Here is a 13,385-nt window from a genome sequence, read left to right as displayed (position 1 = left end):
TATTCAAAAATAACACCAGTACATAAAATGTACATATGGTCTAAATATGTAAACAGTCTACACAAGACGCCGCAGTAAGTTAAAAATGTATAAGTGACGTGTGCCAGGAAAAAAACTAAATAGCCAACAGACTAAAGAAGACATACATGAACAGGTGTTTTGAACTTTGGTTCGAGTAAAGTGGCGAACTTTTTGGCATGGCATAAACTGTATAAAACAGGTCTATGATCGGAAATGTCAACTCTGAAAGATACAACGTTATTTCCTCTACGGAAGACATTGACAAAGACGAAAACTAAGGACATTTACTTGATAATTTTATTTTATTTTATTTAGTTTTCCAAACAGCTATCACAGTTTTAGTTAGTTATTGTTTTTATTGTAATGCCTCGTTTTTATTTTAATTTCAGTTAACAATGTTTTTTCCCACCTAGTTTTCGTTATTTCATTCGTTTTCGTTAACGATTATAGCCTTGGTGGACCCGCCGACAGTTTTGTTGTCATTACTTAGAATTTGTCATGGGGGCGACAGAAACTACGCACTTTAATCAATCAATTTGTCAGATAAAAGACACTGTCACACCCACAGTGGGATTGTCATGGTGGACGGTATCACTTGTGGTATTCAATGTGTGGCCTACATAGTCCAAATGTCAGGGCTAAGGCTGTTAAATGTTTTTCTATCATCAGCTCAATGTAAAAACATGTTAGAGTAACAACTCTACACAGAATGCATGAATGGATTAAAAAAAAGATGTTGACCAGTGAAAAATTGCAACCAATCTATCTATCAACCACAGTAACGCGCACATCCATTCACATTTCCTTACTCTTTCTTGTCTCTCTCCCTCTGTCTCTTCCTCTCTTTCAGTTTTGATACAATTACCTCGGAACTTATATCCTTCATACTCTATCTATCTCTCTATCTATCTATCTCTCTATCTATCTATCTATCTATCTATCTATCTATCTGTGATTTATTGTAAACACATTCCTACTTTTTTCCACTGTAGTTGGCTTTTATTTTTATTCCACTGTCATTCTCCTCTTCCACATGCTCCCTTTTTTCCTTGTTTATCTTTTTTACTTTGTCTTTTGCCAAGGGGCTCCCCTTTCCTTGTGATCTATCCCTGCTCGTTGCATCTTCACTTGCAAATCTCTCCCCTCCTCCCGGAGGAGCCTCCTCCTCTTCTCTCCTCATCCTCTTATCACTGCTGCTCCCTTATTCTCTTTGCTTTGTACTTCGCTCTTTTCCTTCTCTGCCTGGTCCTTTTGCACACTTACATATATATTGCTTTCTTTTAGTCTCAATCTCTTGACTTGTCACTGAACCATGCATTGTAGCACTGGCATGTGTCTTTCTCATACTGTAGCTTTCATTCTCTGCTTGAGGTGGTGGTCATATTATTCTGCTCACTCAGTCTGTTCATCACTATCTCGCTTGTCTATAAGCCTTGTAGATACAATATGCAGTCAGATCTTTATGTCAGTAATAAATACAAGCCTTTTCTTATGTGGTATGTGGTTGTGCACAGACCAGATCTCAGCCTTTTTTGTTTGTTTTCCAGTGACATTGATTGTCTTTATTGCTCCTCTTACATACAGAGGTCAACGTTCAGAGTCAGCCCAATAACACTTAAGCAAAGTGGATGTTTGCTGTCATGTGGGCATGAACTAGCTGGGCATTTAAAAGCCTGCCCTTTTCACACCCCTATCCTGCCAAAGGCATTTACCGATTATGATCCAGTCGATCAGACCTACATATATGTTCATGCATGGTATAGTCAGAATGGTCAGCCATTTTTTTATGGAGAATACTAAAAACTTCACGTCTGTTAAAACGGCCCTAAGAAAATTCAGCAGCTCAAAATGTTATTGGTCAACGCTGACACAAATAAAATCCCTCGTCTTTATTAATCAATACAGCAAAGATATTTTTAGGGTGCAATCCCAAACCGGGTAATCTAATCCCAAATTACCGTGAAACTGCGATACTTGCTGTAATAAATGAACATTTTTGGGCTGTTAAACCCCCTTAATGAGGTTGCATTTGTCACATTCTGACCATGTTTTCTCCTCTGGTTTTCATCACTGTTATTCCTTTTGAAGGCAGCAGAATAATGAGTCATAAATTAAGCGAGACCGTATGATTAATATGTTTTTAATTAGTCATCTGCAGTGCCTATTGCTCTCTTCCTCCCGGGCATATCAACTTCAAGGTAACAGCATGAGTGGTGTGCTGGGACCATTAGGAATTCATTCTTTTTAGTTGGTACTGATGAACTGAGGTTGCAGGACTCCTGTTGCTGATCAGACTAGCAGCAGATTTCAAAGCCACTATCTATCCCCAGGTTGACAAGAACTAACAAAATACGATGTGTGCGATTGAAAGCAGCTAAAGTATTTGAATCAGTGAATCAATGATTTTGCTCATAAAATGAATGCAAACGTTGTTTTTTGCAAGTCAGATCTCTGCACTTCCTTTTTTTTTATTGTATCACCTATATAGCAACCTATCAATATTGTTTGTTTATCTGTGACTTTGAATTTTTGGAAACCACCATTTGCACAGACCTGGATTAGAGTTAGTTGTCCACAGTTCTTCGATACTTTCAGACAGGTGAGACTGTCAAGAGAAGCTATCTTGCCAATTAATATTCTGGCTTAGCTTCCCCTGCTGGCCAACAATCTGTATTTTTGGCACCATGACTTGTTTTGTACCATACAGAGTGTGAGCATCCTGAAACTGGCACCACCAGCAGAGAATTATACATTGGCTATGTTCATAATTATCATTCAAGCTATTCAAGTTGAGCTTTGCAAGGAATTGTACAATGCATTAAAGGAACTGCTAGAAACATGCTGTGTTTTGGTTCTTCCAGCATCGAACCTTAACTGGTAACAATTACTGTAACAATATGGTACACAAAAATGTGAGTTACTAAGAATTGAGTGAGGAACGACTAATTAATCAATCGTTTACATGTAGTTCCTGAATAACTCTGATTCTGGGACTATACAGTAGATTATGATGAGTTACTAGAGGACAGACTGGGAACTAATGAATCATTAACATAATTTGTATTGTTGGTGTTACCACTTCATTTTAATAGGAGATCAAAACACACTATTATTTTTCAGCCTACCCCTGCTGAGAAGTTTCCAGTCTGACTCATGTATTGTTTCTGAATCATTCTCTAAATATCTGAAAGAATTATGTAAATTAAACTTTTTCCCCAAGTTCTTTAAATGAAGGGAACTTTTCTCCAATATTTTAATCCAGAATATTAGTAAGCATTAAACAGAGATACTTTAGAATGTTTTGCTTCTACAGTACCATACATCAAATCCATCTAAACTCTTCTTGCATCTTTATAAAATATACATTTCCACATAACTTTATTAGAGTACCACAAGGGCAACCAAGCCGGCTTGATGCAAAACATTTTACAGGGCTCTAGAGCTGGCAAGCCAGAAAAAAATGAATGCCCTGAGCATGAATTATGGCATTATTCATATCCATGCCTTGCTGCTTCAGCGTTCCTATTGAAAGTGAAGCTAGCTAGTGAAAGACAGCCTTAAATTTCATTACTTCATAGCGGCTACTAGCCTCTCACCAGGGTGATGACTCATGGTGAAAATAGATAAATCAAACATTTCCTAGTGTGTGTGTGTGTGTGTGTGTGTGTGTGTGTGTGTATGTGTGCGTGTGTGTGTGCGTGTGTGTGTGCGTGTGTGCGTGCGTGCGTGCGTGCGTGCATGCATGCGTGTGTGTTTGTGCCTCCTGGTTTTCACTGTAGATTATTCACATTCTTCTTGTGCAGCAGGGAGGGGAGCCAGCGAAGCGTAGCATTGCACTACCCTGCTTGTTATCAGGTGGAGAAAACGAGGACAGAAAGTGGGTAGACAGGGCTGGTGAACAGGGGGGGAAGAGAGGGGTGAATGGAGAGATGAGCCGATATTGAGAAAAATGAGGGAGAAAGGCTCGGATGACTGGAGAGACAATAAGAGAAAGGATGAACGGCAGCGGACGTGCACAAATGACTGGGAGAGAGGCAGAGTGACACTTGAATCTGTGCTGAGAGCATATGAGAGATGCTATGAGAGGATTGACATAGATGAAGATGGAGAGAAATGTGAGGAAGAGGAGGGAAGAAACATTAGATGAGTTACAGGAGATTTTATAGTAATGTCAGTGACAGCTCTGTTGCTGTATTATGTTCCAGCTATGTCATTAGCTTCCTGAAATATTATTCAGTAAACACACTGGGAAACACACAGAACTGCCCAGCATAGACATTTTTTTATTTTATTTTATTCATGATGCACAATGGAACAGGTACACTTTTACAGAGAACACAACAGGACACACTGACACTGACACAACAGATGTCACTAAGACACGTTGCATCATATTGCATCACATCACTAAGATACTGCAACATAACAGTCAGGGTTGTGACAGAGTATTGGGTACATTTGTAGGTAAATAGAAAGAAAAATGCCTATTTCAAAAGCATTTTATATTGTCTTTTTCTGGTGTGTGTGTGTGTGTGTGTGTGTGTGTGTGTGTGTGTGTGTGTGTGTGTTTTGCTTGTAGATATGTAGGTTTGAATTCATGGCTGCATGTGTCTCTGTGTGCAGCACGCTAAACTTATTTATTAAAGCAAAGACTTTCAATATTTGATTTCCTGTGCTGAAGCTTAAAGGATGAGTGATGTGAAAGGAGTATCTTAAATATTTGATCAAACCCAGGTAGAACACGCTGCCTGACTATCGCTGCCTGAGCTATGGCCTGACGTATAACTGACGAGAAAGTCAAAACATCAAACCTTATTTTCAGGCTGGCTTCTTGCATGTATTGACAAATGTAATTGATTGTCATTCATATTCCACCAGATTAAAAGATTGTATTGTTTTTTTCCATATTTCAGTAACAATGCGACAAAACCTTTTCAACACTTTACATTGCACTATAAATTATGTTATAAAAATCACAGCAGCATCCTACCAGGCTTTACATTGAATTAGAGGCACATTTAGAGGTGATTTTCTCAAGAGAAAATGCAGTCCAATGATTACATTCACGACATGAGCACTGGCCACCACTGTAAGCTCTTGAGTTGATATACTATTTACGCCAAGTCATGCAGATTATGGAACGCTATTTCAGCCAGCCTCAGTGATTTGATGTGCAAAGCACTTGAGTGCAGAGAGTTCACCAACTGATTGAGCAGTCAAAGTCAAATAAACCATGCTCATAATAAAGCTCATAACAAACTTTGATGCTGAGATAGAGATAGAGATACGTGTGTGTGTGTGTGTGTGTGTGTGTGTGTGTGTGTGTGTGTGTGTGTGTGTGTGTGTGTGTGTGCGTGCGTGTGTGTGTGATATGTACCCACCAGGATGTGTTTACGCAACACAAGTTTTAATGAAGTCTCTGTGGTGACATCTCAGGCAGTAGTTGCATCCAAATTGCACACAGCATTTTAACCGAATCTTAGGTAGCACAATTTTAGAGTGCCTTTAGAGTACATTTTTGATGATGTCAGTGTTGTTATTCTCTATGTTAGTGTTTAATTTCCATAATACATGGCTGTGATCTATGAGCTGCTGCTTGCGCTTGGTAGACTGTTGTTGAGGGTTTTTTGTGCCCTCTCTTACCCAGGAGCAGTGGTGTAGTCTACAAGATACGCAGTATACCCACTAAGAAATCTCCAGGATTTCCATATACCCACTTAAAAATGTGCAATGATACGCAACATAGTTTTGTGACAGAACTTTCACTTCAGATATTTGTCTTCACAAATATAGGGTCGAGTAATGTGACAGCAAACTAAACTAACACTGCAGAACATGCAGAGAGACTTTTCTCATCTTTCATCGACCCGCTCCTCACTGAGCGAAGTGCGTAGTGTGTGGTAGCGACCGGGCCCAAAAGCTCCGCATACACTAATGCCAGTATCCTCCTTCACCGTACATTTAAGACAAATATAAGTAGCCTATATTATTTTGTCCTCGTTGCTTTGGGGTCAACTTTTGTGATCCAGGCTTAGGTGCCTGATGTGAACGCCCCCTTACTGCATTTATATTCCATTATATTTTTGATATATTTTGAATATCATCCATGCTTTCCTTCTCATAGGATTAATAAAGGTATTCCCACGATAAATTGGTGCATAAAAGTGTGCAGGAAATTAAGCCTTTGACACTCAAAATAACCCTGGTGGAGGACACCCAGACCCCACACTTTGATATGCCCCCCCACCCCAAAAGGCCCATTCTGAGCCAGGAAAAAACTATTTATACAGATATACAGGGGCGGATTGTCCATCTGGCAATTCTGGCAAATGCCAGAGGGGCCAGACCTTTTTTTTTAATGTGGGCTGGTCAGATTTTTTTTTTTTACTACAGTCTGTACTGCCGACAGTGCATAGGATGGGTTTTTATTGCTTGCACGATTTCACTATGGTTATAATAATTAATATTATATTATTAATAATAATAATAAATATTAAGCATTTGGCCAGTCTGCAACGGCCGGCCTGGTCCTGAGATGGGCCGACCGACCCAATCAGAAGTTACTCAAATTGGAACGTTCAGTCAAAATCAAGCATGTCACCTGCAGGGTTCAGGCTGTACCGGACCCTCCTGGTGACCCTCCTCGTTCATTCCTGTTATCAGTAAATACCATCACTGAGAGCTCCGTCTGCTCCTGATTTTTATCTGTGCTAGCAGGCCAAAAGATCCCTATCAGACACTAAAGTAACTACTTCTTAAAGTATAAGCATTCTCATTCCCATCATTGTCTATTACAGTTTTTTCCAACTGCTTACACACGTTTTCAAAACTATGTCTCCTTTTTTCAAAATGAAACACTGCATTCAAAGTACCATAAACACATCTCAAAATGAAGCATTTGCATCAAATGGCAAACACTTTTTTCATAATAGTAAATCTTTGGATATACCATGTACACACTGTTGTTCTAAATCTAAAGCTCTTTTGTCTTTCATAGGCTTATATCTACATTTACAATGTTCTAGAGTGAAAGTAATCTGCTGAGAGTGGTTGAAAAGTGCACTGTAAACAACAATGTAATGTTAGAGTAAAACAGAAAATATTTATTGGGCAAAACATTACGTTTGTAAGAGTAGCACAGTGTTGTATACAGTAGCATGAAACAAGAAAACAAAACTACAAACATATGTAAACCAAAGGTATCATTTTTAGATTACAGTAAATAACGTGTGTGTGTGTGTGTGTGTGTGTGTGTGTGTGTGTGTGTGTGTGTGTGTGTGTGTGTTTGTGCGTGCTTGTGTGTTGGGGCGAGGGGGGGGGGGGGGGGTATTGTATGCACTTTGTGCAAAACAAAGTCTGATTGATTTATAATGCTGAAATAGTCATTACATAGTTGCATGCCTGTTCTCATTTCTGAAGGTTTGAAGTATCTGTAAAGCCATTCTCTCATGGTCAATCCGTGGTTGATCACGTGATGAATAAGTGTGGCCCTGATCTCATCAGAGATGGCTCTCCTTCTTTCTCTTCTTCCCTCCTCCTCCTCCTCCTCCTCCTCCTCCTCCTCCTCCTCCTAGTTGTCGTCCCCTGTCTCTCCCTCCTCCCCTTGATCTCTGTCTATTGTTGGCATCCATTGTTCAAAACAGGTAATCTGAACTTTGACCTATGTATAGGCCTTGTTTTTGGAAAAGGAAAGCAAGTCACTTCCTGTTAGATTTTTGTTTAGGTAGAGATGATGTTACGGAAATGGGAAATGATTGTTCATGTCAGAACTTGCTGAAAATATATTTAGCTGGAAACTACAGAGCCTTTTTGCCCATGTTGTTCCCATTAAATTATTTCACAGTTAAAATACATACCTAGAAAAATATAGGAAAGAATGTATTAATGCAAATTAATAAATCAGGTTTAAGCATTACGAGTATTGTGTACACTGAACATGAAGAGCCAGGGAATATGGGATCAAATGCTAAAGGAAGAAGTCAGTCTTGACTGCTGGACCATATACAGTATGAATAACTTAAAGCAAAAAAGACATCTATGCTTTATAGTGAAATGCTCCCTACAGTCATCTCACAATATTTCATGAATCAATCAATAGACAGGGCACATACAGTATCTGGAATATATGGAAAACATGGACTTGTCTTTTTTGTATGCATTCATGTCATAATCAGTCTCAATAAATATTAATTTAGTTTGATGTAACAATTGGCAACATCGGACATCATTCAGAGCCATCTCAGAGGTGATCAGGTAGATTTGGAAGACTGACAGTGATTATCCCTGCAGAGTGTGATAAAGAGAAAGAAGGTTGAGCAAGAGAAATATGAGAAAGATATTAGATAAAGATATAAGATAATTTAGATAGAAAAACAAAAAGATGGAGAAGTGCTTGCATGTACAGTAGATAGGTGAAGAGGAAGGGTCTATTTTACTGTATACCAATTAGTACACCCTTCTATTTAACGTAGGCTAAAATATTCATAACTGACACAACCAAAAATCTGAATGTTAATTAACCAAAAATCTCCATGTAAATTATATATTTTATATCAATCAATCAATCAACATTTATTTATATAGCACTTTACAGCAACCAGCAGGTATCCAAAGTGCTTCACATCGGAAAAAAAGAATAAAACAACATATCATACAACAAAAGAATGAAACATAGAAAACAGTAACATCAGAAAAGGTTACATAGAAACAGGAGGAGGAGAGTGGAATTGTCACACCACTACTACGTATTAAAAGCCATTCTAAACAAATAGGTTTTGAGTTTGGACCAAAAAAGAGCTACATCTGTAATAGTGTGAATATCAGGGGGTAACTTGTTACAGAGTCTCGGGCAGCTACTGCAAAAGCCTGATCACCCCACCGTTTATACCTTGACCTTGGGACTTCTAAAACCAGCTGATTTGAGGACCGCAATGAACGGTTGTGCTCACGCAGCGTTAAAATTTCGGACAAATATTCCGGGCCCAGGCCGTTTAAGGCCTTGAAAACAAACAATAAAATCTTAAAATCGATTCAAAAACGCACAGGGAGACAATGTAGGGTGTAGAGAACGGGAGTGATGTGTGCACGTCAAGATGTATTTGTTAAAAAGCGAGCGGCAGCATTTTGCACAAGTTGAAGTCGTGAGGAGGTTTGATTCAGACCAACATAAAGAGCATTACAGTAATCCAACCTTGAACTAATAAAAGCATGAATCGCCTTTTCTAGATCATGCCTGTTAAGGAAGGGCTTAACTTTAGCCAGGAGACAAAGCTGGAAAAAGCTCATTTTAGCAACTTTATATACAGTATATAAAAGACCATCTGTTTACATCTGCATTACCACACACACACACACACACACACACACACACACACACACACACAAAAAAACAAATTTAGTAATTTACCTTATAACAACTTTAAAGACTGACAGTTTTGCTCTTGCATTTTTATGATTTAATTTCTTTTTACCCATTAGGGCTTCATATCAAGCTCTCTTTACAAACAGCATGTATGCCAACAGCCATTATTGTCAAGAGCCTATGTGTACTCATTATTATTATAACTTTGATATAAGTCAGCATATGGATCAAGGGCACACTGCTCTTTTATCCTCTTAGCCAGCACTTAGTGTGACACACACACACACACACACACACACACACACACACACACACACACACACACACACACACACACACACACACACACAGATGTGTGACATAAGTCATGATCTCTATTCCACCCTTAATTTTTCCTTTATTGTCCCCCCGAGTTTGTTGTTCTTTTCTCCAACTGTGGTTGAGTATAGCAACAGTGTAAACCGTAGAGCAGGAGCTCAGCAGTTCATGAAACAAACAAACAGCAGCAATGCAAACAAAAACACTGCTTTCAGTGGAAATACTTCTCAAATGCTTGACTGAATATAAATGTGACAACCTTTCCTAAGACAAAAGCTATGTTGAGTTTCAAATTATGCCAATATCACAGGATAATAATTCTGGGCTGTGTGCAAGACAAATCCCCAAAGCCAATATAGCAATATACAATATTATCCTCTGCTGGGTTTACAATGAATGAAGGAACCCCCCCCAACGCAAAACAATGGTAACTGGCGGAGAGGTATGCCACAAATCCAGTTCAGCCCATAACACTCATAATACTCAAACATGAGTTCTTATTACATTCTCGAATTACCGCTACATAAATGAGCAGAATGAAAGCCCCATAATGCCAAAGAGCAGCAGACAAGAATAAGCTCAGCCCAAACAAGAAGTCGTTCCCAATTGTTGAAGAACAGTAATTCCCAAGATGAGAGATAGTGGCTGCATGGGGTTCCATGGACAACAATTTAAACAATTGTATTGCTTACATTTATAACAATTTTGCACAATGACTCAGTGTAAATATATAAATAGAATAAGGTATTTTATGTCTACGTATTTTATGTCCAGTTCTCACCCGTCTATATTGATATACTGTTGAATGACATAGATTGAAAAGTGTTTATACCAATCTGCTAGTCCATACTGGATTCTGAACTGTGCTATTTTTAGACATCTCTGTCAGCTGTGAGTTAATCTGAGCAGGCACAAACACACAGACAATGTAACACACTGAGGGTTCAAGGGTTAACAAGCATTACATTCACGGTCATAAATACAAGAAGGGAGGGAGGGTAGAGGGATTTATGTAGCCATAACATCCATTCATCTGTGTCCATCACTAAGACAAACAATAAATGGCCTCCCACCTAACAAATGGCCACAGCAGATGAACAGAATGAAGTGACACAATTGCTGCGCAAACAGCTGGCACTAAAGAAATATTTAAGTACAGAGGATACCTTGTTGGTTGCAATGTCTGCTATTGTTTAACATTTTACAAATTGCAATCAAGTGATTGCTGTAACAAATACCACATTGCTGCTATAGTGCATTATTGTTATGGCAATAACCCGGTGTTTGAGGTTTCTTGCAGCACTTTGTTAAAGAAGAAATACAAAAGTTTTATTGCAGTGATGCATTAATGCAGGTCTTTTATATGCTGCGGTGAAAATAGCATCTACAAATTTTGCTGTGGCTTTATGATTACTATCTCTCCCTCTTTGGCTCGGTATTTTATATCTCACATTGTAAATCCATATACTTCCCTCTCCTTCATTCCAACATGCACTCTGTTGCTCCTTCTAAGCTTTGTGTTCTTCATCACACTCGTGTCCTTTGCATGACATCAACCCTCAGTGTGTGAATGTGTTTGGATGCTCAGTGCATTTCATTTCCCAAATGACTTGACCTCATGATGAAATGATAAAACAAGCTTCGACAGAGAGAATGTAGGATTTTTATACAAGTGCATTAAACACTCATGAGACTTTTTTCCCTCTCTTTCCCTTTTCCTTCTCCTCCTGCCCTTGACCCGTGGATATGCGTTGTCCTCAGCAATGCGGCCGCTGCATTCTCTAATGTCGGTTTCAACATTTTGTAATTGCTGTCAGTACACCATCCATCTCAGAGTGAAAATCTTGTTTGAATGACTGTTTAGCCTTCATGATGTCCATTGTGGAGGGGTTGTCCATGATTTCAGTGCTGTCTGTACCTGACTCTGCAACGCTTGCACCTCTTTCTTCGTCTGAATTCGGTCTCGCCGGCTCATTTTCTTTATTAGCGAGTCCTCCAGCTGTTTTATATTTGTCCTTGGTTACTTTTCTTGGCATATTAACTTGTATTACAACTGTTGTTTCAATTTGTGATGTTTTTACTCCAATTGGGATAATTTAAGCAGTATTTGTTTTAGGATTAGCAACAGAGCACAAAAATCTGCTCACTGCGCCGCCATAACCGGAAATCCAAAAAACACATTTAAATATATTTGTCTTCATCATTTTTTTTGTCAAATTGGTAACACAGGTAGAAAACATGTTAGCCCTGCTTTTTCTTTGCCCCACATGCTCTACCCACACCACATACAGATTAGATTTAACACAGAATCATAAATACAAAGAGCACACAACACCCAAGAGAAATCACTTCCCAATGCAATTCTTAGCCTGGGAGCCCCTGCCCTTTACCTTAAATCCTCCTCAGCACAGCAGAGATCCTCTGAGACCGGGGCAACAGCTGCGTGAAAGCCCCATGATCCAGCCCAAGAGACCCAGCCTGGGTTAGTCTATGCTGGCTTTATATGCACAAATGATGTAAATGATCCCAAAGGCAGAGGCCACTTCATGCAGGTTACATAAACCTGTGCACTCTGTGTTGCTTAAGGGAGGCCCTGAGCATTTCTGTATGACAGTGGAGACATGCCGACTTAATTATGTTCAGCTCAGTGATTTTTATTTAGTTTAATTTGTGTCCATATGAAAATATTAGAATGAGGACTGACAAGACTCTCGTGATATTATTATGCATGCATAGTAAAGACAAATATATAAGTATGCATACACATAAATCAATGTGCATAAACAGCCCTGATAGATGTGAGCATACAAGCCCGTTTACATATGTATGCTTGCACGCATGTGCGGGCACACACACACACATACACATTTACATTTACAATATAATCTACTCAAATATGGCCCACATACAGGGTGAATTGGATATGACGTAATGCAACATCGCCATCTTCTGTCATGAAGAAGAACTGCAAGACTGCAGCAAACTGACTCAGACTGAACAAGTAGTTCTCTCTCTCCTTTTACCTCCTTTTATCTCCTTACCATCTATTTGATGGTAAGATCCTGATTCATCTGAATCAATAATCTCTTTCATCTTATCCAATGAACATGTCAATAACACTTGTGCATGTGTGCTTGTATCTGCGTGCGTGAAAGCTTTTGAGCTGACTAAAAACCTGCCCACATAAATACATCAAGGCTGTGAGCGCGAGGTCCCTCTTGCCTATGAACAATATATCAGAAAAATGCCTTTCAGCCCACGTATTCTCTCCTCCCTCTACTTTTTCCCTCTTTTTCCACTGCTTTCTCTTTGTCCTTAATTTTCTTGTGCTTCAGCCACACGCACAAACACACACACACACACACACACACACACACACACACACACACACACACACACACACACACACACACACACGTCTTGGTAGTTGAATCTTTTTTGAATGAATCTTTTCTCACTCACATAGCAGCTTTATTTCTCTTCCCTCCCTCTCCCACGTATGCTCCCACCCCCTTCTTTGTTTCTCAAGCTCTGTCTGTCTCCTCATTCCTCCCTTGGCATCTCCCTCCGCCTCTCTCTGCCTCTATCTGACGTCATAGCAACCGCAGTGTAAGATCCAGGGCTTGCTTGACAGTGCCCATCATCCTATCAAAAATGACGAAGACAGTCAGACAGATGAGCACTA

This window comes from Sander lucioperca, chromosome 21 (genome assembly GCF_008315115.2).
Source record: "Sander lucioperca isolate FBNREF2018 chromosome 21, SLUC_FBN_1.2, whole genome shotgun sequence".
Lineage (NCBI taxonomy): Eukaryota > Metazoa > Chordata > Actinopteri > Perciformes > Percidae > Sander > Sander lucioperca.
Note: the sequence above shows the minus strand (reverse complement) of the source record.